This window comes from Paroedura picta, chromosome 8 (genome assembly GCF_049243985.1).
Source record: "Paroedura picta isolate Pp20150507F chromosome 8, Ppicta_v3.0, whole genome shotgun sequence".
In the NCBI taxonomy this organism is placed as follows: domain Eukaryota; kingdom Metazoa; phylum Chordata; class Lepidosauria; order Squamata; family Gekkonidae; genus Paroedura; species Paroedura picta.
The window spans coordinates 38,776,157-38,803,555 of record NC_135376.1 but is presented as its reverse complement, the minus strand read 5'-3'; positions in this window follow the sequence as shown (position 1 = coordinate 38,803,555).

The window sequence follows — 27,399 nt, the reverse complement described above, 5'->3', positions numbered from 1 at the left end:
GTTGTTGCACTTGTTAAATCAGATGAAGAGTACAAACTGTAAACTCATAAGATGGAGTTTTAAGTTACAGGATTACAATTTTGACATACTGCACATAGAATGGAAGAAGAATGTCATTGCAGATGCACTCTCCAGAACCTAAGGTGGTTGAAACAGGTTGTTGATACATTTTTAATGTTGTATATAAATATTGGTATAAGATGTTTTACTATTGTTGTTAAAGTAAATAAAAAGGTAATGCACACCCACAAGCTTCATCCATTGGATAGGAGAGGTTTGTCAGAACCTCCCCTAAAACTATGAACTCAAAGAGTGGGACATGTGATGGAATGAGCTTTTAAACACTTAAAAAGTGGTATGTAAACAGACTGTGAAGGGATAATTCTTCACAGAGCAAGAGATCCTTGAGTGACAGGCTGTTCCAGGATATCTGATTGGTTATCATCAGCTGAGCAGAGAAAGACTTCTGAATGGGATACTGAGGCGAATTCAGTTTCATTTCAGCTGTACCGGAGAAGTATAGTACAAACAGATTTGGAATTCAGCCCTGACTGAGAACATTTTAACATGGACAGGAGAATTGGGGAAAGTTGGCAGGGATGAGTAGGTAGTTAGATGGAACTTTGAAGAATGTGATTAGAAACTGCCTGAATAAACCTTAAGTCACTTAAAAATTCTAGATGAGTACTAGTGTTTGCTGTGAAGGGGATTAGGTATTGGAAAGTGTGTACCAGTATCTGGAAACCAAAAAGATTAAGAGAATACTAAAGAAATGTGCCACAGTGTGCCACTGGAACAAATGCCTCTCAGTATATAAAGATTCATGCAACACTGAATAGCTTATGAAATTCACTCCTGATTTCACCTGACCATTACCTCCTGTGTTGAATAAATTTTTGCTAGTTTGAAATATAAAAACTTCTTGAGAGCCATTTAAGTTGTAGAAGTTAAAGTGGGCTCTCTCCCTCAGGTTCCTGGGCTAAGCACACACCCAAAAGATTATACTGTGATAGGGTAGGGCAGCCAGAATTCTTCAAGAAAGAAAAAAACTGACAATTAGGTCAAAAGGGAAAGAAAAACAAAGGTAAAAGTTTGTCTCTGAGGGGAGGGAGTGGATGGGGTGTCATAAATGTGCTTTCAAATAATGATTTCCTTTGCATATAGTGCATTCTGCTTCATTTAATTTCTGCCAGTACTGAAACAAGGACATTTTATTTTAAATTTATGACTACATTTGCACTTCATCTTTGGCATATTCCTGGTCATGAAGAAAAAATACAAGCTGCTTCAGCTTTCACCTTGCTGGTCTGGATATCCCAAAGGTTTTCTCTCCCACACACAAGGGTACTCACTAGAAGGGCCCATTATGCACGGCCGCCAAAACGGCAATTTCGGGTCACATGGAAAACGTGGAGGGGGAAGAAGCGAAGCAAGCCACTTATGCACGGGACGGGACGCAATGGCGGCAAAACCCAGAGTAACCGATTATGCTTCTGATTGCGCCCCGGTCACCCGGAAGTTGTGCTTTCTTCCGCGTTTCGCTAATGCCACTTTTTCGGCAGCATGCACCGAATCTGAGGCCAGTTGCAGCCGGTGCCATGTGTTATGGGTGATTTTAGTTGCCGCCATTCCACCCCGAATGCGCGCTATTCCCCCCGTGCATAATGGGCCAAGTAGAAGGCAGCAAATGCAATGAAACGTCTTGCAGACTCACTCACACTCCAAGGGACTGAGTCCACACAGTCTTGGTACAATAAACAAGAAATTTTATTTGGATTTGAGTTTCAAGATGATTAAATCTTTAAAAGAACATGAACACAAGGCACTCAGAACAGAAAGCAAGGACTTCAGTCCTCTCCCACACAGGCAGAGGTTTCTGGTAGGGAACCTAAATATCAGACTTGGTTACCAGGCAACCTTGCCCAAATTAATTTTCTGCTAGGCCTCTAAAAGCAAGTTAACTATTTCCAGATATGATGCACTACTATTGTTAACAAGAGCAACACCAGAACTGTGTTCACACGGAGGGGCAAAACACAAGTGGCCTCCTGCTTGCAAGTGTGGGATGGTAAACCTTACATTTGCAGCCCTCCTCATGAGGAGACCCCTCCCACTTTTTTTCTCTGCCCTATCACAGGTTTTTGCCTCCTGATGAGGCTGCAAGGGAAACCAAATTAACTCCCCCCTGGTCCTTGGCTTGTCAATCACAGCAAGCTACCAATCCCAGCACAGCAGTTCTCTTGTGGACTGAAACTTTCTCCCCCCCTGAGCCCTGAAATTAATTTAAAAAAAACAGGCACTTCCACATTGCTATGTGGTAATGCCACAACACAGATGCATTTTTAATAAAAATCAACACTTCTATGTTGCTATGGAGAAATGGCAGAACTATTCAGCATTCCCAGTCCCCTTTTTGGGATTAGTGTTTTTTTTGGACTTTATTTATGTCTGGGTGGATTTCTTAGATGCTGAACATGATAACTGGAGCCCAAAGAGTCATTTTGTGTAAACGGTTTGCTTAAAAACAAAGTGCACAAATGGCTGAATGATTGGGAGAAGTCTGCTCAATCACCTGCCCCCCTTCCCCTTTCATTCCTCAGCTCCCAAAAACACAAACAGTTTTGTGCTTTGCCTGCCTCGTTTTTCAGAGGCTGAACATGGAAACTGGAGCCCATTTGTGTAAATGGTAGACTTAAAAACAAAACATACACATGATCGAGAGAAAGCTGCTCAATCACCTGCCCCCCTTTCCCCCTTTCATTCCCCAGCTCCAAAAAAACCAACAGATCCATGTTTTGCCTACCTGATCACGAAAAGACCATGAACACATTAAAGAAAGTTTATTTTACCTTAGACAATGCAGCTTTGCAGTCGCACTGCAACGCAGGCCGTGCCATTAAAAAAATACTCAGAGTAGGAAATGGTGAGGGTAGGGCAGGTGCGAGGGCTGGACAATGCTACAGAGACTATCATGCCTTTCTCCCTCCATATGGGCTTGCCTCTGGTTGCTCACAGATGCGATGCAAGATAAAAAGTGGAAAATCCCCTTTTTGCTATTTCACTCATCCCGAGGCAAATCTGGGCATAACTTGAGCCAGCTCCCAGACAGCCTTAGAATGCAGGAGACTTCATGAGGAGGGGACTCTAAAACTTGCCAGCAACCGGAGGCTGTCTAGGGGCAGATTCCGCATGTGGAAATGGTTCTAGAATGTCCAGGACCCCTGCACTTCCTACCAGCAGGTGGGGCTCTGTGCCATTGCTACAGGGAGAAAATATATCATGTGGAGGAAAGCAGTCTACAGACTTAAGACAGCAATGAATTAGGAAGTCCTATTCAAAACACATATTAGGGAGTATAGATGGTGTCAAAACTGAAGCTTCTTTCCACTGGATTTTCAATAAGAAAAGTGGATATCTTCATAATTTGGTTGAAAAGGAGCCCAAAAGAGGACAGACAACAAAAAGGACATATCCTCTTAATATGAAGAGCCTCTTGTGGCGCAGAGTGGTAAGGCAGCGACATGCTGTCTGAAGCTCTGACCATGAGGCTGGGAGTTTGATTCCAGCAGCCGGCTCAAGGTTGACTCAGCCTTACATCCTTCCGAGGTTGGTAAAATGAGTACCCAGCTTGCTGGGGGGTAAACGGTAATGACTGGGGAAGGCACTGGCAAACCACCCTATATTGAGTCTGCCATGAAAACGCTAGAGGGCGTCAGCCCAAGGGTCAGACATGACCCGGTGCTTGCACAGGGGATAGCTTTACCTTTATCCTCTTTTTTATGTGATATCTCTCACAATCCAAGGGTTATGGAGTTTTGTGGGCCTGCCCCAAACACAAGTTCTGCCATCCTGTTATGGCCCTATGAATGTAGCAACAGTCTTCCCTGTGAAGGTGATAAACAGAAGTCAAAAATTCAGGTCACTTGGAGAAAATGTTTTGTGGTCAAAAGAAACTATCAAGGGGTGTGGGTAATGGTAGAGCATTGTCTTTGCATGAAGAAAGTTAAAGTCTAAATATCTCCACTTAAAAGATCTCTGTGACAGACCTTTGTCTGAGACCTTGGACAGCGACTGCAAGTATGAACAGACAGTACTAATCAATAGTCTGATTCAGTATAAGGCAGCTCTGTGTTTCTCAAACAGCCATCAGCAGAAAAGGAACTATAAAGTGATTGAACAAATTAAGAAGAACCACAAGAATACAGTGTTATGGAAGCCAAAGGAGTAGCTGTAAAGATGGTGTCAAAAGAAGAAGAGGTCCTTGGAACAAGTTCTGGAACAGAGATGAGACCTCTCTCTTCTAGCACCTGTTTCATCATCTTTCTGCCCTTCAACGCCAAACTCATTAATGATATCAAGTCCCTGACTCATCTCTTTTCTCTACTGAAAATATTCTTACCTGATCAAACTAAAGGTGCTGAGAAGGGTGCATGGGAGGATATAAATACAGAATTTTAAATATGGGAAAGAGGCATTGGAGCTTCTGAACGAAAGAAACCGTGGCGGATAAAGCAGAGTTACTCAGCAAGGAAGAGATCAGATCTAAGAACAATTGAATTTACAGTGGACGAAATCATGCCATTCCCTATCCACAAGGCCTCATTCACATTTAGGACACATCTAGGGGTTTAAGTGGTTGTTTGGTTGTTTTTTGGCTTGCGCAACATCTGTGAATGGGCACATCAAGGGAAATTAGTGGTTTCAGAGCTCCTAATTTCTGGTAGTGCAGAACTGAGGTAGTTTATTGAAAAAACTGCTAAAACCCTCTCTTGAATTCTCTCCCCACCCTGCTTAATTCTCCAAAGAAAGCCTGTGCATGAGTAGTGTGTACTGTGGGATGAATTTCAGCCTTTGAGATTACTAGACAGCTCTAGGCTTTTATAGCCTTTGAGAAAGAATAGTCTGTAAAAGCATAATGAGTCACTATTAAGAGAGGCTGCCATATATCTTATGGCAAGTTTCTAATATCCTATTTTTCCAGCCTACTAAAACAGGGTAGCTGTTCCCTTTTTTACACTGCTATGAAATCTGACACATAATATGATAAATAAACCCTAATGACAGGTGCACAGTAATATGAAGGTGGGGGAAAACCAGCCCTTGAGTGAAATATCTGTGTTTCTGCTTGCTTATGTCATTGCAGGAAAGAAAACTCCTGTATTTCCTCTTTATTTGTTCCATTTGTTTATTTTGCTAGACCACCCCATGAACCTGCAAGAAACACGCGCGCGAGAAAAAAATTATAGCAACACCAACTATTCTGGGAGATACACGAGCCCCTCCATGTTTATCAGGTTGAGGGCACTGTATTTTGATGTCAATAAGCAATTTTTCCAGCCCGGTCTCCTGCCCGACCCTTTTAATCCATCAATATATTATTAGAGATAAAGTTGGTGGATGCCTGCTGCAGTTAGAAGATAAATGACATCTCTGAAGTCAGGCATTAAAGACTAGATTAAGGCCTTGTGACACCGTTTTCAGTGCTCATCTCTGCACTTCTGTTCAACCTATCACACTGAGTGACAAGAAAGAAAAATAATGAACTGGGCCAAGGAAAGAAGAAGGAAAAAAGGCAGAAAGAGAGAGAGAGATTTCAACCCCCCCCCCCTCCATAGACAAACTACATCAGTTCACACTCGGGATTAGACTGTATTTAAAGAAAGAAAAAAGAAAGGGGAAGGGAGGGGGCTGGAAATGGATGGTGCAGTGAAGATTAAAATAGGGAAAGGAAGAGTGAAATGGACAGTTTGGGGCTTGTTTTGCCCTGGCTGATTTTATTGTCATGTACTTTATTTGCCCTGAAAGAGAGACCAATGTATGTCTTGTGGACACTGATGACGAATATTTTTTTAATCAAATCCCATTGGGATGTCAGTTGGTAGATATAAATCAGTGAAAACAAATTGTCCCTTGCAAATTGAAATGAAAATCTTGGTGAATTAGGGCTTTCTTGTCTTCTTTCCTCGCCTGGGAATGGGATTTGTCTTCCCTGAGTCAAGGGACTTCACTTTCGTAGAGGTTTTCTACAGTGAATCAGAAGTTGCTAGGTACAGAAAGTATAAATGGCACACTTTGCCTCTGTCATTACATAAAAATGTTGTGATCAGTGGTTAGTCCAGGACTTTACAGGCCAGTGGTAATAATTCTTCTACCATCCTAACATGTAGCTTCATGTAGCCCTTCAGGTCAGTCACTTTAGCTCCTCCATGCAGACAAGGTTTTTAAATTGGACACAAATGGGAAATAATTTTGCCACAGAGGGCAGTCAGAGGTTATTGCTTATGCTCATTGTGTTTGTTATATGTTTGCATCCAGGTTCATTGTCACGGATGCTGAGATGGCTTCAATGTTTTGTTGCAAGTTCAGATTGAACAGTTTATTGAATAGCCTTGCGCCTGAGCAACAGATACTTCTGTAAGCTTTCCTGTGTGACTTATTTCGTGTTCTAGGTAATCATGAGCATGTGAATGCAGCTCTTGTCAGGAAGTAGCTGGAGAATCATGTAGTTGCCTATTGAATGATAAAGCTCCCCTCTGCAATAAAGGCAGAGAGGAATAACTTGGCCAACCCTACACTGAAATACCAGACACCAGAGCTAGCCTTCTAAATGTATGTGCTAAATACCAAACGGTAGAAGCAGCTAGGCCAGGTGTACCTTTAACTCATATCACCCATTCTCTGTAATGAACATTCAACAGAGAATGGAAGCAGATTCTGCCTTAAATACACCTGCAACGTATGTGCATTTCCAAGCATACATTCAACTCACTCACATTCCAGTTCCAAATGTACATTTAAAAACCTTTGTTATTTCCCCAAAATCCTTTAGGTGTAACATTTAGCTTGAGTGCAAAGTCTCAAGTAGTTTTCAGCTTTTCTGAAAAACTGATAAAACAGTGTTAAGGCTAGTTCAAAATTTCATATCTGAATAGGATTCTCTACCTTTGCTTACTCCCTTGCTGTCCTTTTCCTTTTGAAGATTTTTAAACTCTCTTAAAAAATTACTTTGTCACAATAATTCAGCAAAGGGTTTCTGTGCCTGTAGAAAATATTAATAGACTATTATGAGGTCCTACAACTAATTTTTCCACACATATCATCTGTCTTTGCATGGTTATTAAGCACCAACAATATTTCATGCAATGCTTCCTTGCTAAATTAATTTGGTTTCTTCTTCTCCTACTTCATTTTTTTCTCCTTCTGCAACCTTTAAAATTAAATTGAATCTTCATAATTATGGCTTTTTGTTGTCCCTCATATCTTTTGCTTTTCAATTTCCCTATCAAAGTGGCTATAGAGTTTAATAAAGATGTAAGGAAACAGCATTGCTGGTTATAAGAGGCAGGAATGCTTTAGGGTTCAGAGCGCACCAAGTGTTGTGAATTCAAGGGAACGGAGCTCACTAACAATTCCCTGCAATATCCAAATGCAGGGGATACATCTGTTCCACAAGGTACAGCAACTATGAAATAACTGGTCATCTGGGAACAGACTGACATTCTCAAGAGCTCTTACAATTTTTGGTAGCTCAGATGCAGACACTTTCTCCAAGCTGTAACTGGATTTAGTGTCTAGGTATGAACCCAGTGTCAGTTTTGAAAGATCCAAAATTCTGAAGCCATTTGGCCAGGACTTCTACAGGATGGACACAGCTACTCTTAGTCTTCTTTCCACTAACGATTCTTGCCAAATCTGAAGTCTTTAGCACTATGATTCAAATTCTCTGGTGGGGTAAGTACAAGTCAACCAAGAAGCTCAGAAGAGAGTCTTGAGCCCAGAATGGCTGCATTACGATGTTGATTGCTTGTTTCCAAAGGGTTACAATCAGATGATCAGGGAGAAGGATGTGGAAGATAAAGTGTTCAGAATATACTCCCATTTTGCTGCACCTGACAGAAACTAGCTTTTCTGCATCAGAGCTAGTACAGTTTCCAGTAAAAGTCTTGCCTTTTTTGGGATTAACTCACACCAAGAAATAAATGCATATGCATTTGATCAGGTCAAAAAACTTTGGTTAGGAAATGATCTTTCAGGAGTTAGTGAATTATAGCCTATATTCCATCTCATGCTGGAATAAAAGCTATTAGTCTTTAGGTATCACAAGACTTCTATTTTATTTTGCTACAACATACTAACATGGTTGCACTCTGAACTTATCATAGGAGATATGGCACATGGCACTTTTGTTCTTTATATATGCACCTACATTGAAGGCCACTGTGTTGTTGGAATCATGTCCCCACAGAAAAATCCAGGAAGTGAATGATTATGATAGCACAATATCCAATAATGTGTTGATCCCTTCCTAGTTCTAGAATCGTTCTTCAGTTTTCATGGGTTGGGCAATGGCAGTCATAGAAGATTTTGTTGCTGGGGATTCACAATGCCTAATACAAGACTCAAGACACCTTTATTGGCATAACAATGCCTAATACAAAACAGCCAGTTACATATGCATTAGAACACAGCTTCATGTAGCATGCTGCCTCGACAACAGACTTCTGTGCAAATGGTATAAAAGATTTGCATGTGGAAATGGAATGAGTCAATTTACTCAAATAAAATTATTCACCAGAGATATCTGGGTATACAGTTCTGGCTGCATAGAACAGTCTATCAAGATGTTGGCAGGCTTCACATGTAAGCCTGGGTTTCTTCTAAGAGTATGTAGAATGAGTCTGTTTTCAACAAAAAGATGAATTTCATAGTTCACCACAGTGTCAGTGTCACATCATGCCAGTTCAAGGACTGGAGTCAACCCAGAGTGTTATCAAGTAGATTTCAGCCATTTGATCCAGTCCAAAGATGATTGGCCAAATGTTTATTTTGAGGTTGTCCTCAAAGGACACCGATCAATTATTGCAGATTGAAAGAGACCTGGGCAGAGTCTGCACTTACTTTCTTTATTCCATTGTCAATCCTGTTGAATCCAGATCGCTTTGAACTCGGGTCTTCCTCTCCTCCCCCTCCCCATTGAAACAGGAAAGTGTTCTGCACATGGTTAGGGTAGTTCAGAAGGGGGGGGGGGAGCCAAGCCTCTTTCTTTCTTTTCTTGAAGGGGGGGGGGAGAAGCCAAGCATAGAATCATAGAATCATAGAGTTGGAAGGGGCCATACAGGCCATCTAGTTCAACCCAAGAGCATGGAGCCTCTTTCTTTTCATGGAGGGGGGTGGGTGGGTGGGAGAGGATCGAAAAAGGCAGAGAAGGGGAAAAAATGCAGGACTGACAGAAGTTGAGAGAGAAATTAGGGGCTTCTCCTTTAAGGCAAGCTTGTCACGTGACCAGGTGTGGCCTATCAGAGGTTCTCTACCACGGAGCTTTCTTTCCCAATCCGGATTTGAGAAATATTGTGGATTAAAAGCACTCTAAGATATCACACAATAAAGGTAGGGTCACTCCGGATCAATCTTTCTTGCTGCAGAAGGAAAATTTAAATTGCCCCAAATCCAAACGGAAGTCGCATTCTGTGTAGACGGCAGGGACTGAATCAACCTGTGATTGGAATATAAGCTCCGTGCAGTTTACACCCTGGTTTTGTTAAGGCCCTTCTGCCCAAGTTTCTCCCTATTTGGGAAGCAAGTTATTATAAGAAAGTGCTGTTCAATCATGCCAGATGAGCAGAAAAAGGAAACCAAGCATATTCACAGCAGGACATTTTATTGATACAGCACATGTGTAGATCCATAGCTAACAGCTTAATATATAATCCTGCTTCTGTCACCATTTACCTATCACCATAAGTCAGACATACCAATGCAGAGGAGATTAAGGCAAGAAAGCATTGAATGAAGGTTTCTCACTCTCTCGACCTCCACCTTTGGCACTGAGTAGCAAGAGCAGAAACAGACAATGAATGATTCAGCTTCAAGTGGGCTGTATGCAGTTTCATTAGCGGTGCAGAATTACACTCTTCTAAGCCCACTGACTTCAATAGATCCAGAGTGGTGTAACTCTCCTTAGGATGGCCCTGTTATTCCTTGCCTCATGGGTTTGCCTGATAATCTTTGTATCAAGGCTAACTCAAAACCTCTCCCCCCACCCTAGTATTTTTTGGATATATTGGACCTGGAAATATTGGTATTTCCTGCTATTCCCAAATCCCAATATTTTATAGTATTGTGATTCAGAAAATATTCAGGAATGTGGATTTTTTCTGGCTTGGAGGCATTTAAAGGGACTGAGATCCATTTAAATGCCTCACTAGCAGAGCTCACCAAATAGCTGATCCTATGGAGATAACTTTTAATGCAGGATGGGTTTGGGGTCTGCTGGGCCCTCCATTTTGAACCAATCTCCTCATAGAGTCTGTTGGCTGGCATCCATTTTAACATCCATGTCTTTTGTTTCCTTCTGTTTGAAAGGAGGAGAAAGCGAAACAGAGAGTTTAAATGGCTTTTGAACATTTAAATTTAACAGCTGATACATGGACCCATCAAGCTGCTCAGTTTAGTTGACTGGCAGCCATTTCAGCTATCCCTCTAGCTCCCTCCCACTTTGATATGAAAAGGGAATGAAATGGACAGCTTATCAGTAGAGTTAAATATGTTTGAAGAAAAATTGGACACATTTAGCTTTTATTTTGGTCAGCTATACTGGTAGCTGAAACAATGAGAGAATCTGTATTCTGTTTAAAGGTGTTTTTTCCCAGCTCATGTGAACTGAATTCACATGCCCACATCTTTCTCTGTCTCTCTCTTAGTAACATAAACATTATAAAGAAAAATAATAATATAGACTCCCTCCATGGTGCACCGAGAGGGGGTTAGCTGTTGCGGGATTGGGAGGATCTTTTTTGCCGCCAGGGTTTATATATATATATTTTAAATAAGATTTTTATTTTCCAAAAAGATAGAAACAATATAGATACATATAATAAACATTAGTAAAGCTATTATTTAGACTCTAAACATATTATAATAGTAAACCCCCCTCCTTTCCCCGTATATTTTACTTTCTAAAATAGTTCAAATAAGGACCCCATTGTTCTTGAAAAGCTTCAGTTTTTCCATTAACAATTTTTCCATTAACAGTTAATGTCAGTTTAGCCATCTTGGCAAGATCCGCCAATTTGCTCAGCCAAGGGTTTATATTTCAATGGGGTTATAATGATTCTTTTAAGTGGGGTTTTATTCTGTAACCCGCCGCGAGATGGTTTGCTGACAGTGGTGAGTAACAAATCTAATAATAATAATGATAATAGCAAATGAAAGGTCAAAGCTCTTTATTGAAGCTAGGTTTTTCCTTGTCTTCATTACATATACATTTTAAACAGCATGTGAGACTTTGAGAGAAGTAGATTAGCAATTAATTGAATAAATAGATAACTAATAAGATGAGAAGCTCAGCGGATTCTGATAAGTCAATATGGTGTGATGGTAAGAATGTCACACTAAGACCAAGGAAGACCTTGGTTCCATCACCCACTCATGAAGCTCAGTTGGTTACTTTGGACCAGTCACTCTGTTTAAGCCTAATCTACCTAAATGGATTGTTCTGAGGATCAAATGGGAGAAGGGAGAATGATTTACGCTTTAGAGAAAAGACTGGATAGACGCTGAGCCATTTCAGATTGGCTAGGTTGACCTCTGGCTTTGGTGGTGCACTTTAAGGTGTGAGAAGCAGTGTTAGAAGATTTGAACGAGAAAAAGGCAACTTCACTGCCTCCCTACTCTCACTGTGCCTGTGCTCCCTGGCAGATCTGAAGGACTAGTGAGGGGAGCAAACTAGGAATCTTGCAGCAGGAGGAAGGAATCAGCACTGTCCCTCTCCTCCTTCACAGACCAAAAAGCCCTTCCTTTGGAGGAGCTGTTGCTCCACCTAGAAAACAGCACCTGAGGATCCAATACAATAGTTCTGAAATTCAGACTAGACGGCCTTTACTTTTTGAAAACCCTTGACCTCTGTTGCCCTTGATTATGCCTTCCTTGGCCCACATGGCTCTATGGACAAAGTCTGTCATCCTAAAGTTACTCATGACTGATTTCAATAGAGTTTTATTCATGAGTAATGTGTTTAGGATTGAGGGCTTTCATTGATTTGCAGTGTTGAACATGAATGTTGATCCAGCCTTTCTAGACACAGGTGACTACACAGTGTTATCAATTAGCAATCCTTTAGCTATGGAGGTCGCCCCCCACTTCCAATGGCAACACTACATAAAATATCCCTCTTCAAACTAAACACGTTTGTTTAGGTTCTTTGTTTTTTTTCATTTTTAAAAAATATATGGACATTGGGGCCATATTTAGAAAAATTTTGCCCCTGCACTTCTCTCAATTAGAGGTTTGTTTAAAAACATGCACAAAAAACTGTCATTTTATCCATTTAATTTTAAGAAGTATTTCCTTACTCTCCAAGGTGACAGGGATATGGCAGAGAAGCTCAATGCATTTTTTTTGTCTCAGTTTTCATTTTGGAAGATGGTGCTTATCCACTCCAGAATCACCAATTTTAGGAAAGGTGTTGAAAGAGGAGATCCTACAACTCATGGAAAAAATAAAAGTGGATAAATCACCAAGTCCAGATGGTATACATCCAAGAGTTCTGAATGAACTCCAATGGGAACTTGTGGATCTCCTGACAAAAATATACTGTCTATCTCTAAAATCTGCCCCTATTCCTAAAGGTTGCCAGTGTAACCCCAGTCTTCAAAATAGGTTTCAGAGGAAATCCAAGAAATTACAGGCTGGTCAGTCTAATGTCAGTACCAAGTAAATTGGTGGAATCTGTTATTAAAGGTAGAATTAGTAGTCACATTGACAAACAAGTTATTGAGGAAGAATCAGCATGGATTCTGCAAAGGAAGATCTTACCTCATTAATTTTTAGAGGGTGAACAAATGTGGACAAGGATGACCCAGTAGATGTTGTTTACCTAGACTTCCAGAAAGTTTTTGATAAATTTCCTCATCAACGGTTTCTAAGTAAACTCAGCAGTCACCTCAAAAATATACAGGTACAAAGAAAATGATTAAAGGGATGGAACACATTCCCTATGAAGAAAGGATAAAGAGGTTAGGTGTTGGTGGTTACAAGCATAGACAGCTTCAAGAGGGGACTGCAAGGTATAGAGCAGGGGTAGTCAAATTGTGACCCTCCAGATGTCCATGGAGTACAATTCCCATGAACCCCTGCCAGCATTTGCTGGCAGGGGCTCATGGGAATTGTAGTCCATGGACATCTGGAGGGCTGCAGTTTGACTACCCCTGTTATAGAGGGAACACTGTGCTTGGGACAGGGATGTTTCTATCTATCAAACTCATTTTTAAAAATCCTGTCTTCTGCTTCTCAGGGCATTATGCTTGGTTTACATCTCACCATTTTATCCTCACATCACCTCTGTGAGGTAGATTAGCTGAAGAAGAGTAGCTAGCCCAAGGATGGCTAGTGAGCTTCATGACAGACATATGAACCTGGTCTTCAAGATCTTAATCCAACACTCTGAACGTGCTAAACACACTGTGCAGCAGCATAACCACATCCTGGCCCACCTCTCCTGTGATGCCTGCCCACATCATATGCGGCTCCCACCTTTCAGAAACTCCCCCTAACCCCCAGCTGTGTCAACAAAACAGCAGCAGGTTGTGCATTTATCATCTTTAAGGTCAGTCATGCTAGGGCATCAAGGCTTGGCAGATGGATTTATGGAGAGTCTCGGATGGAGTTATATTTTATAATGCATGTCAAAGGTGCCTAGAACCATGGATAGGCATCTTTCAGATTTGATTGTATGCACTGGGATAAATAAATAAAGCGGTGGCTTCAGGGAGAATTTTGCAGGTGACAAGGCTGTCAATATGGGATTTGAAAGTCTGCCAGGCAAGACTATAAGATTAGGTTTACCTTCCCCTGTTAAGCATGTGTTTGATGCATGATTTCTTGTCCTGCTCTCCCTGCTTTTGAACTGAAGAGTAACATGACTCTTATACTTGATCTTAGCCAAAAAGCTGAGAAACAGCAAGCCAGTAACCTGGTTCAGGTGAATTCGTGCTTAATTTAGAATCCTTGTGTCATAATTTCTATAAGACACATAGCTCTTGTCCCAGGAAATCTGGGTGATGTCTGTAAATGTCAGACGCTAGTCAGCTGCTGTGGGGGGACATCTTGCAGCATTCCAAATTCTCATCAGCTTCTACAGCACCAGTGAACCCAGGGAACAAGGGCCTTATTTGAAAGATCTAAAAAGGCTAATCCAGTAAAATGACAGAACAAGAGAAATTCAAAGTTTGGGGCTGGAAGAAAAAGAACTGGGTGTATGCTCCTTCTATCCCTGCTTCCCAAACAGACCTGTGAAGTTTCCCATGCTGAGCACAATTCATAACCATTCTGCTCTCATCTGGCTTTTTCTCCTCTCCACTTTTCCTTTCACTTTGCTAAGTAAGGTCATCACCAACCTAGGCCTATTCTGCACACAATCGATAATGCACTTTCAATGCAGTTTAGAAGTAGATATTCCTGTTCCGTACAGCAAAATCCAGCTGCCAAAGCACACTGAAAGTGAATTATCCTATTTGTGTGGAACAGGCCCTAACTGCAAACTGATACACGCTTACCTAGAAACAAGCACTGCCAAATACAGTAGGGATTAGTTTGACAGCAAATATGTGTGTGTGATGCAGCAAAACAGAGTTAACTTCTAGGTCATAAGGGAAAAGCAGTTTTCCCTCTTGGGTGTCCAGTCTGTAACAGCCAGCTATCCCCGAGGGCAACCCGTAGTGGCTAAGAAAGCTTCCCTTGTCCAATACTTTATTGCTATTGCATATGCCGACAGTCAATATTTACAGAATATATATGTATAAATAACCTTAGAGAGAGGGATAAAAACCAAGGAATATTCACCCCGGAAAGTCTTTTATTCCAACTGGGAAATTGCCCTGCAAATGTACCCGACACAATGCTCCATATGTCACTCGGAAGTGACAGGCGCAGCTGTTAAGGCAGCTCCGTTATCTCATCTTTGAAGACAAATTCCAGGCTGTATTTCACTGCTGCTCTGTAATGCGTGGGGGTCTATGGCATAATGGCTGTTTTTCCTTACTATACAGATTTCAGGCACAGTTCTGCACTTACTGGGGGAAGCAGGCAACTAACAAATAGCTGTGCTGTCTGCGGGGCCCAAGCCAACCTACAGTAGGGACTGGAGGGAGGGGGGAAGCCAGGTGAAAGGGGTCACAAGCATTCATTGTTACCTCTTCAGCTTGCCTTCCAGGTATGGCTGGGTGATTTTTACAATGACATTCATCCTGATACATCAGTAATTGTCTTCAAATCCATTTCAAGAAGATCATCGCAGAAACTCCCCCATGCTTGTGCAAGAGCCCTGTGATACTTATTAATGTAACATTTTAGATACCACCCCACGCAAATTTCCCTAGGTGGCTTGCTAGAAAAGTCATTAAAACCAGTGACACGATAAAATTAGTAGGGAAGATCAACAATAGCAATTAAAATCATCTCTAAAAAGAGCAACAGTTAAGACATGATCATAAAAATAAATGGTGAATCTTAAACTATCTCTCGCCAGATGCCTGGGTGAATAAAAATGTCTTCACCTGTGAAGACACCAGAGGAACTAGTGAGGGGAGAGAGTTCCCTCTATGCAGCATCATAGTTGAGAAAGCCCTGTACCTAGTAGACTTCAAGCTTCGGAATGGGCATGAACAATCTCATAAAAGTAAATTTGTGATACATTTTGGCTGATTTATGGCTTATGAAGAGCCACAATGAACTTCCATGAATTTTAAGGCAGTTTGTGGTGCATCATGAAGAACAGAAGTCAGGGATTTAAATGGCTCAGAGCTTTTTAAACCCCTGCTTTCTGCTTCCTGTCACTCAGCTGTTTTTCACCAGGAGCAGAAAGCAGGGGTTTAAATGGGTCAGAGCCATTTAACCCCCCCCCCCCACTTTCTACTCCTGGCTGCTTTCCACAGGAAGAACCCTGTTTTCTATTCCCCACAAAAAGTGGCAGGGACAAGAATGCAGCAGTCACAAACTGCTGTGAACTGGTTCCATTTGCAAACCAACCTCCCAGTTTGTATTGGTTCATGATTTGGTTTGTGGTTGGCCACGAACAATTAACTGAACCTCAGAAATGTGGTTCATGTCTATACATATTCAAAATCACTTCGGAAGGCCATCCCAGAACAGGACCTAGTTTTGAAGATATGATCAAGTTCATATGGGAGCAGGAAGTCATTCAGTACCCTGACTATCAATGGCTTTAAGGGTAAGAACTAGCACTTGGAATTGCACCAGGGGGAAGACATGGAAGCCAGTGGAGTTCTTCCAGAATGGGTAAGATGTGTTCTCACCAATCTACTTCAATGAGAAACCTCGCAAGGGCATTCTGTGCCAACGGAAGGTTCTACATAGCCTTCGAAGACTGCCCAACACTGAACATACTACAAATCTAAGTGGGATGTGATGAGGATATAGATAGATATGCCCTTGCAAATTATCATAAAAATTGGTCCTCCAGTAAGAGAGCAGGATGCATTGCCACAGGATGCCTCAGGATGGATGTTCCCAGTTCTGTCATTTGGTACAAGATCGTACAAACAGATGTAGAGGGATACAGAAGGCCATCTAGTTCAAGCCATCAATACTTTTTCCACACAAGATTTTTCCTCAGAAAACTATAGAATTTAGGACAGGTTACCTAAAGCAATATACAGTAGGAGAATGAAGCAGTAGTGGAATGAATGGTCATGTAATTTGTTTCTAAAAACCAAGAATAACTAGGTAATTTCAGCTGCTTGCTGGGCCTTTGAACAACAGGAAGTGGGAGAAGGTTAATAAGATAATGCCATGTTCCCACTTTTGGGGACATTCTGCATCTTTTGACTTCCTGCTTCTAAAGTGCCTTTACTCACTTGCAAGGTTTCATGAAAGTTGCACAGACTTGACTTAGTACTACTTGAAGCTTAAACAAAATCTCTGTCCTTCTTTCTCCAATAAAGGTGATGGTAAAAGCAGACCTGGATTTATGCACAAACTAAGAAAACTAAAGTTTAGGTCTCTGATTATGAGGGATCTCTAAACAGAAAAAAAATACTAAAAAATACTAAATAACCATTTTTTGGGTATTGCTACAGGGCCTCTTAAATTCAGCAGTTTAGGGCCTCAGCATTTCTTAATCTGGCTGTGATTCAAGAGTAGGATTCCCATGCAGCCTGCCTTTCACACCAGTCATCTCAAAAGAGAGCACCCACCCTGAATAGAGGCAATGCATTGTTACTAATCTCTTCTCTTTCTTGCTGGGCAAAGTTCTGCACTTTGCAGTTAGCTGTTCTTTGCAGTTAGCAGAGGAAAGTTCCTTCCTGCCAGTGCCGAAGACCTAGAGTAAAGTCCTAATGTGATGTCTTGGCCAAATCCCATATTTAACTTTGTTTCCCAACTTAAGCCCTACCTGTCAAAGCAATAGCAGCACCAGACAGTACAGTTGAGATAATGTACAGTTGCCAGCTCTGGGTTGAGAAATACCTGGAGATTTTGATAGGGGAATCTGAGGAGGGCAGATCTTTTTGGGAGGGAGAGCTCAGTGGTGTATAATGCCCTCCAAAGTAGCCATTTTCTCCTAAGGAGATTGGCAACCCTATGTCAATGGCTGGCACTTGCTGTGAGCTGTCTGTGTGAGGTAGATCTGGCTGTTAAAATAGAGAGGGCCCAAACAGACGATGGCTTAGAAGCATTCAATCTGCTTTTGGCAGCTGCCATTTTTCCTCACGACAACCCTGTGAGGTAGGTAAGACTGAGAGTATGTGATTCACCCAAGGCCACCCAGCAAGTTTCGGTATCAAAATGGAGATTTCCATCTGAGTCTCCTTACTGTGTGGGTGATGGTCAGAGATGGTCATACCTTCACACAGATACATCTGGCTACTGTGTATTTCCCATTGGTCTACTCGCTCCTTTGGGTGGCAATTCAAGTGACGATTCCAAGTGGACTGTTTGGGCATGTGGGTTTAGTTTTAACTTCTTCAGTATTTGGGTGGTTTCAAGCTACTTGCTGTGCATCCTTTTGAGGGCTGGGGAGGCTAGAAGAGAAGAGGTTGGTTTTTATACCCTGCCTTTCCCTTCCCAAAGGAGTCTCAGAGCCTCTTATAATCACCTTCCCTTCCTCTCTTCACAACAGACCTGTGAGGTAGGTGGGGCTGAGAGAGCTCTGAGAGACACTGCTCTACCAAGACTGTGAGCAGCTGTAACAGGACTGTGACTTATCCTGGATCACCCAGCTGGCTGCATGTGGAGGAGTGGGGAATCAAAGCCGGCTCTCTAGATTAGAGGCCCCTGCTCTTAACCACTGCACCATGCTGGTAGGAGACCTGATCTACCACTAGGTGGAGAAGGAGGATTGCCTTGATGGTAACTGTGATGGATACTTCTGCACATTGGTGATGCACTGTAGATATACAGATGTTAATAAGTTTCAGTTAGTGTAATATTTTAATTATGACATTTATATATTCTTCCTTTCTTCCACTGTGCAGCTCTAGGTGGTTCCTAGGAGGTCTCCCATCTGGGCACCTTCTTAGCTTCATCAAGGTGCCCTTAAATCATCGCCTCCACCTTTACACTGAGACACATTATGCCTGAGTCTGACTTGGAGTCAGTTTGATTGAGCCCAGCAGTACTTCTTTGCAGTCTTGTTTAGGATTGAGCTGGAAATACGGTGAAAAATTTTAATAGATGAGGAAATTAACCATTAGGATTTGCAAGCAGACGTGGAGCTCATCAGAATCCATACCTCAAGAATGGGTGTTTACCACCTCCACCCCTAAAAACTGATGTTTTAATCAATGAGCTATTATGTGCTTAATCCAGAAACAACTAAGCAGTATTCAGAAGAAAACATCTAATCTGGAAATTCAACAAATGTCTAACCTGCCACTGGCTAAGTGGCTAGAAGAACTCGCATCATCCCTAATGCTGCTTCTGGCTTGTCGCCTACAACACAGATTCCTGTACTGCAAGTGGGAGAAAACTTCAGGCAGACCCTTGAATAAAGCAGTACAAAGGCAGAGCCCCATTTTTATCTGGCTAATTTCCTATTCCCAAAATTAATTGTATGAAAGAAAGAGAATAGAGCAACCTGCTGGAACAGGAAGGAAGAAAAACCTTGGACAGAATGGCTTTGCCTCCCAGGCCTGAAATTTAAGATCTTTATAAATGATCTGTTAAAACTATAGTGACGATAAACTTATGAATCATGATCTATATTAATCAGGGCTGCTGATACAGAAAGATTAATTGAAACGTGCAGTTCTACACAAATGATAAAGTGGTAACAATTTAATATCAGACAAGAAGAGTGAAGAAATTACACTCCAAGCTTCATGCATCATTACTATGGATATTAATATTTTACACAGCGCAACAGCATCGGGAATCATAATGAAAATCCATAACTAGTGCACAGACATGATTAAATACAACAGTCTTTAGGTGCTGTTTGGTGATGGGGGTTTAGCCATATTTCACTCCTGCTGCGGGTGATTCGAGTGATGGAGTCTAGACGAGAGTGATTAAAAAGTGTTCCTCCTAAAGGCTGTTAACCTTTTACTACTGAAATGAATTTCTTTGATTTTAAAATTATGCCGCTCACTTGGCGTTCCCCCCCCCCCCCCAAAGTCAAACCCTTGTACAGAATACCGATAGAGTGGGCTCCCTATGTTTTCCCCAAAGCCCGGACACTACAGCATGTGATACCCGCCCCCCTGCCAAGGTGGCTTATACGTATATAAGAGAGAGAGAGAGAGAGAGAGAGAGAGAGAGAGATGTTCTGACAGCACTCACTTCTACCTTGTTTCTCTGACTGGGGGAACTGGTAATACCGGCTCTGCTGTAATCAAGACTTGCAACCTCGTGGGAGAGAAATACATCTGCTTAGTATATTAATTGTGGGATTCTTCTTGATCAAAGTACTGTGATTTTTCCCCACTCTGTTAAGACTACTCCTCCGACCTTGTATGCATATTATACTGATTTCACATCCATTTAATGGCATGGTTAAGCAAACATCTTCTCCTTGATAGGTGTTATTTCCTAAATGGCATCCACCCTTATTTCCCTCTGCTCCAATTGGCTTGTCCTTAAGCCGCTGCTTAATTTGAAATATACCCAAAATGTTTTCAATTGGTTAAAAAAATACTCCACCCTGAGTCATGAGAAGAGATCAATAAAAGGGAAAGAGTGGTGATCATTTTTTCCGAACAGTAATTTCTGGGATACATATCTGTCATAGAACTTGCTACATGCTCAGTTTTATTTTGTTTTGCACTCCTTTTTGGACACCCCAAAGCAGAAAGCGGAGGGGAGAGGTCATGTTGTTCAGCCCTAGGTGTACAGACATTTCTGTGAAACATGAAAACAGAGCATCCACATTGGCGTGGATCCTAAGATGGCGTTCCTTCACTAAAGCAGCAGCTTCTCTACAGAACAGCATTTCCTTCAGCTGCAGAAGGAAGATTTCCCCTGATTCCTCCCTCCTGCTGCAGACTGTTCCTTCATGTCCACTTACCCACAAGAGCATAATTTTAGGGGGCCCAGAGGGCTGCAGGGAGAGTGGGTGGCTCTGTGCATATATCACATCAATACTTGAAGGTCAGAAGAAGGCAGAGCCAGTGGGTGCAATGCTGATCCTTTCTTCACACTTTGAGACCACCCCTTTGGCGTCTTTGAAAAGGACAGTTGACTTCCTAAAGATTGATGCTGACTCTCTTAAGAAGTCTTGTACCTCTTATGATCTTGCAATGACCAAAGGTCCTCGTTTGGCATTTTGGTTAAGAAGACACGTTTGTGTTTATTTTTATATATCCCTGCTTTTGTAGCGATCCTACAGATTCATGCTAATAAAGTGACACCAGTTTTCATCTTTCGTCCCATTCTTCTCTTGCCACCCTACCAAGGTGGGGCAGGAAACTTGGTAGGCCTAACAAGTGAGTAGCAATTGCAAAGACATATGCAATAATCACTGCCATTTTCTGCTTGCATCCCCACCAGTTCCCTTGCACTATTCCAGAATGAAAGAAAATAGTCAAATGAGCCAGCAGTTGCCAGCTCTTAGTTGGGAATTCCCTGGAGTTTTGTTGGAGGATCTGGGAAGGGCAGAGTTTAGGATGGGAAGGGATCTCGACAGGGATATGATTCCATATAGTTTCCCTTTAAGCTTGCCATTTTCTCCAGGGGCACTGATCTATGTCTCTGAAAATCACTTGTAATTCCAAGAGGTTCTCACCTGGAGGGTGAAGTTGGAATGAATGTTCCTCCTCACCATGATAAATGTTCACCATCTGTCTGGAAAGTAGTGCAACTGTTCATTCACTCACAGGTTCTTGAACCCAAGAAAGATGTCAGTCAAGTGAGAAGTAGATGGTGGTGGCTGCTCCACCTCCTGAAAGCTGCCTTTGTATAGTCTTTTGGCTGAAGAAAGGGAAGAAAGGGCAATGACAACGAAGAGCATGAGAATTCATTGCACTGAATTCTTCTAGACACACTTTTATCCAGGGATGGTGCTGGTGGCTACAACTTTTTCTTGCATCAGTTTTGTACTTGCTTGAAAACAGTGAATGAACAAGTAATAATGACAAAAGAGAAGAAGCACCAAACTCAGAGGGCTCTTGAAGGGGTTTACAATTATGTTCCATACTGTGATGTCCAACTTTCATTTCAGATGCTGGGGATTTATGAGGTAAATTGCAATATTGGTGAGAAGATGGTGAGAAGATTCCTCGGAGGCCCTACACTGCTTATTTAGTCAGCATTATGAATTCAGGATCCAAATTTGACTATGAGTCTTCTTCCAGGTAGAATCCAACCTCTCCTTCCATTTTCTTTGGGAACTTTCTTGTGTCTCTTGAGACAATGGTCTTTTATGCATTGGTGTTTTCCTTTAATTTCATTGTGCATTCCCATCGGGGGGGGGATATTCATTTTACCTCAGTATCACTACACATATGGTTGGGCTTTCTTTTTCACTTGACATGAATTTTCTTCCCTTCAGTGCTCAGTTTGCATTCAATGTTTCTACAAGTTTTTTAAAGAGCGCTTTTATGGCACCTGAGTTCAAAAGCATGAAAGGTCTGTTAGACCCCCCCTCACCATATACACACCTTTTTTCTGCCCCTGAGAGGCCAGTCCTCCACTACCCACGTTGAGATCATTCCTCTCACTCTGTACTTTCTGCTCTCCCCACCTCCATCCATGTACCATCTCCATTATAAGTCCAATTCTCCATCTTTTAATCCCCCCCCACACATTGGGCTACTAAAAGGTAAAGGTAAAGGTATCCCCTGTGCAAGCACCGCGTCATGTCTGACCCTTGGGGTGACGCCCTCCAGCGTTTTCATGGCAGACTCAATACGGGGTGGTTTGCCAGTGCCTTCCCCAGTCATTACCGTTTACCCCCCAGCAAGCTGGGTACTCATTTTACCAACCTCGGAAGGATGGAAGGCTGAGTCAACCTTGAGCCGTCTGCTGGGATTGAACTCCCAGCCTCATGGGCAAAGCTTTCAGATGGCTGCCTTACCACTCTGCGCCACAAGAGGCTCTATAGACCTTGGGCTACTAGGTCTATACAAAAGGGCACATGTAATTCTAAACTAGGATTGCTAAGGGAAGAAGTCTAATTTTGTTTTTAATTGCCAGAAGTATCATTGTCATGCATTGATCACATAACATGTAGCTTCCAAGTAGCTCCTTTGCAAGCTCTGAAATTGGGGGGTGGGGGTGGCGCTGGCTGCTTTTGTCGCGAACGGCCGCGTTGGACATCGAAGCGCCTAACCCTACTCTCCATTTCTGGACCCAAAACATTTTTTTAAATGCTGTAGTCCACATTGCTGCAGGACCACAAAGCTACATGGCCTCAGTGCAAATAAAAATGTTCTCTTCATTGTGTGTGGTAATTTAGGGATTGGGCAACTAAAACACATTGCTGTTTGTGTTTTCTGGTATGAACGGGGCAAGGGGAGGCATGTGATGAAGCAGCCCTCTCCCTATTAGCTTGGTGTCCATGCTCGGTGTTTTAAATCATTATTGTGAACACACAATCATCGGGGTCCAGTTACCATGGCCAGCCTATCACAAATCTACCTGAACATAAAGCGAGACCATTATACAAAGAATCCCCAAAAAGGGATCTAAGGAAATGTTTTATTGTTGTGGCATGATCCCTAAGCATTGTGGAAGTGCAAGTTTTAAAAAATATATGTTTGCTATTGTGGCATTTCACCACAGCAACACGGAAGTGTATTTTTAAAAATAATTAGTTTGGGGGCTTTGGGGGGGGTGGAAGTTTGAGTCCCCAAAACAACCACTGTGAAAAGATTGTGTTAATTGACAACTCGGAGAGTGGGGGGAGAAGTTTCAGATTCAGATCTACACTTTCAGATTCTCTACCACCTCGACAGGAGGCTAAAAGCCACGATAAGACAGCGGGAAAATATGGGAGGGGTCACCCATCTGGAAGTATGCAGTTGCACATTTTCCAAAAGCGCGTTTGCAAGCAGGAGACACCACACATTTTACGCCTCCATGTGGAATTGGTCAGAGTTAACCAAAATCCATGGGCTTAAACTGGAGTATCACTGCATAGGGTTGCACTGTTAGACTATCAAGGTAATGCAAAGACATAATTTGAAAACACAGCAGTCAATGTAAAAGCCTTGTACTATGTGCTGGAAGTTAAGCCTGGTAAATAACCTTCAAGCCCATGTATCCTTTTATATGTCAATAATAACAAGGGCAGTGGGCTGAGGCTTTGCTGTGGGAGAGAAGTTTCATTGCGTCAATCCCCTTTCAGTCATTCTGTTGGCTCTCTCTCACTTTGCATTGTATGGCACATGCAACTGTATTGGTGTGTGTATCTATCTATTTATCTGTCTGTTTTGTGTGTGTGTGAATATTTATATATGCATTCGGGGTATGTGTTTGTATGACACACACACTTTATGGTATTAAATAGTAAAGAAGATTGGGCAGGTATATTGCACTGCACCATGACGATTACCTATTATAACACAGTCCATGGCTTTTTATAATGTAAGTTCATAAGCAGCAATTATGGAACAATCAGGTTCTCTGCAGCCTTTGTCGTTATTTTCTTTCCCCAAGGCCAAGGCCTGCCCACATAGCTTTCCATTCACAGGAAAAAATGAGCAGAACCCGTCTGTTCAGGGTAATACTATGCTGGCCCTTAAATACCTGGTGCTATTGCAAGGCCCACAACATGACAGCTTCCAAAGCTGACAGTAACACAAAAGCAGTTTGAAGCAGGAGTCCTGCCTGTAGGCCAAAAGACAGCCTCTAGGCATGACATCCAAAAAGTGTGCCTATGTGGAGACATCTACTTCTTCAGCATGGACCACAATCAATGCACTATGTTGGAAGGAAACAGTTAATAGCCTATCCAGTTAAGTGACAGAAGGACCCCAGAGAGAAGTGGGTATCACCTCAGTAATGGATAGTGGAAGCCATCCAGGGAAACTAGCAAAGCTGTAGTGATTTCTTCCCAGTTACTCTTGAGATTTGGCTCTAGATTCAAAGGATAGACAAGCAGGGAGGGAAACTGGCAGAAGGAGGGAAGAAGGGAGGGGGAAAGCTGGCTCATATTCTACTGTGACCCAATTCCATACAAAGCATTTTGTAACAAAACACATCTCTATCTACAAAGTACAAGCAATCTTTGTTTTCTGTACAATACTTATCTGCATTTAGGCCAACAACAGCAGTGGCTGGCATATTTTCATGGATCCTGTTAGCCTTTTTATCCCTTCGTCTCTGCCTTTGTCTCTGTATTTTGTTTCTCTTTCGCATCATTCCCTCTTTTGTTATGTTTACACAAGGCCTGGGCATCAGCAGGTACAGAACACAGGGCAATAGATAGCTAGACTAAGAATATGGGAAGCAACAGGAATATATAACAATATACTGAGGGGCAAGATGTGGCTGAGGGGTTTAAAATTGTAAATATGCTTTGCAGCATATTATACACACATGTACAATTGACAACAAGAGACACATGGTCGAGGCTCTGCTGTGGAAACCTCTTTGACAGCATTCTCTGCCAACCAAACAAGTTTTCCTGTCCTCAGTTATTGTGCCTCCTCATTAGCTTGGGTCTTGTACATGTTCGAACCTGCCCCCTTTCTTATGACTGCAGTTTTTTCAGACAGTTAGGGAGGCCTAGCATGAGCTCTATACTCCATGAACAAATAACAACATATACTCCATGAACACATATGAGTGTTACTTGGTGGCTGCTTCTCCTATGTTGAATTCCTTCACTCTGGAGATTTGCTAAATTCTATTTTTAAGAGGTGATTATCCAGAAAGCATTCATGTGCCTGGTGGTATATGGAGGTCACTGACACAAACACAACCACTGTTGGCTCATAGCCAGTCATGTGCAATTACCATACTTCAGGTTCAACTTTTGACTCCTTATGGTTAACTTTTGAGTATTTGACATTTCACATTTAAACGTTTATAATATATAACCAATACTACATTATCGTTGCCTTCTAATTTGGTTTCATTGGCGTATTGACAGTCATAAACAATGCATGCTGAAGGCACAACATGACCAGTTCAGCACATGTTTGGGTTAATGGAAGTTATTATAATTATAGAATCAGAGTCTAGTAGCACCTTTAAGACCAACAAAGATTTATTCAGGGCATGAGCTTTCGAGTGCAAGCACTCTTCGTCAGACTAAGAACTCCTTACATGACCGTGGGAATATATAGCAAAAATTAATTCTGTCACATTAGTAAACTGTGTCACACATCCAAATACAGCCAATGATAATTCTTTGCCAAAACAGCCAATCAGTCCCCTTGAAATGCAGTTGTTATTCACACAAACATGGGAGAAATAAAACTCTCTGTGAAAGAGATCAAAGGCTATCATATCACCATATGTTGCTTGCCCCATCTGTTCCCATACCAGTGTGAAACATTCTTACAAGGTAATTGCCGGTAACTATCTTATCCCAAGGCCAGTGAGTAAACTCAACATACCATAACATTACCATTACTTTACAGTCACATTATCACAGTATCACAAATAAAATAAGTTGTGAGGAATATGGATACACAAGTTGAACAAGGTTAGCATGAATAGTGAGATAAAAAACCTTTGTCCCTATTGAGTCCTGGGTATGTTGTAGTATTGAGTGTTATAATAACTTGCATTTCTGCATTCTCCCTTTCTAGCCTGTTCTTGAAGTTCCTTTGTAATACCACAGCTACTTTCAGGTCCGTTATTGAATGTTCTGGAAGGTTGAAGTGCTCCCCTAAAGATTTTTCAATTTTGTGGTTTTTGATGTCAGTCTTGTGTCCATTAATTCTTTGGCGTAGGGTTTGACCTGTTTGCCCTATGTAGAGAACATTGTTGGAACTTGATGGCATATACTAAGTTTGAAGATGAGCAAGTGTATAAACCTTTGATGGTATAGGTGACGTTGTTAGGTCCAGTAATTGTGGCATTGGAGTATATATGGCTGGAAAGTTGGCATCTGGGTTTGTTGCAAGCTCTAGTCCCAGTGTCCATGTTCACATTAGATGCTGCTTTGTCGTGGGTGAAGAGTTGTTTGAGATTGGGGGGCTGTCTGTGTGAAAGAAACGATTTACCCCCCAGTGCTTGGGAAAGAGAACTGTCATTATCCAGTTAGCTTTCCCCAGTGACCATCACATGCTTCATAAGGATATGAGCATAGCTCCCTTGCAGTGGCCATGAAAGAGTGGGGGAATATTTTAAGCAGTAAGTCTTATTCTAATGTCAGACATCTGACATTACATATTTAAACCTGTTTGTTACCTGCTCCGAGCCTTCAGGAATAGATTGGATTAAAGTGAACTTAAAAAAAATAAATGCATGTTGCTGTTTTCATTAATTAGACGATCAGTTGGACAACATGTTCTGGATCTGAAAATCCTATGTGAACATTTGGGAAAAGAATAATCATCAGCCTAGGTATGTAAATTAAACTTGGAAGTTAAGATTGTTTACATCATGCACCATGATGTAAACTAGTAGTTAAAAGATTAAATTTAGATCAAGAACAGGTATAGACAAGGACTTGAGCTCCCTAAAGATCATAAGTATGGCCACTAAATTTACATTTAGTAAATTTACATATAAATTTACATTTATATGATGCTTTAGCAATGCCTGTGAATGCATCATATTCAAACATACAGTTATGATACTAGGCTGTGACTCCATGGTCTTCTATCAGCCAGATGTGGAAAACAGACAGGTGATTTCCTTGGGCATTAGTTGAATTGTATTTTTGATAACTTTTACAGGCTTGTATACTTGTGGGTTATGTGTATGAGAATGCATTATAGCCATTGTCAAAGTTATATGACATGGATAGAGGCTGCCCAATCATGGATGGTG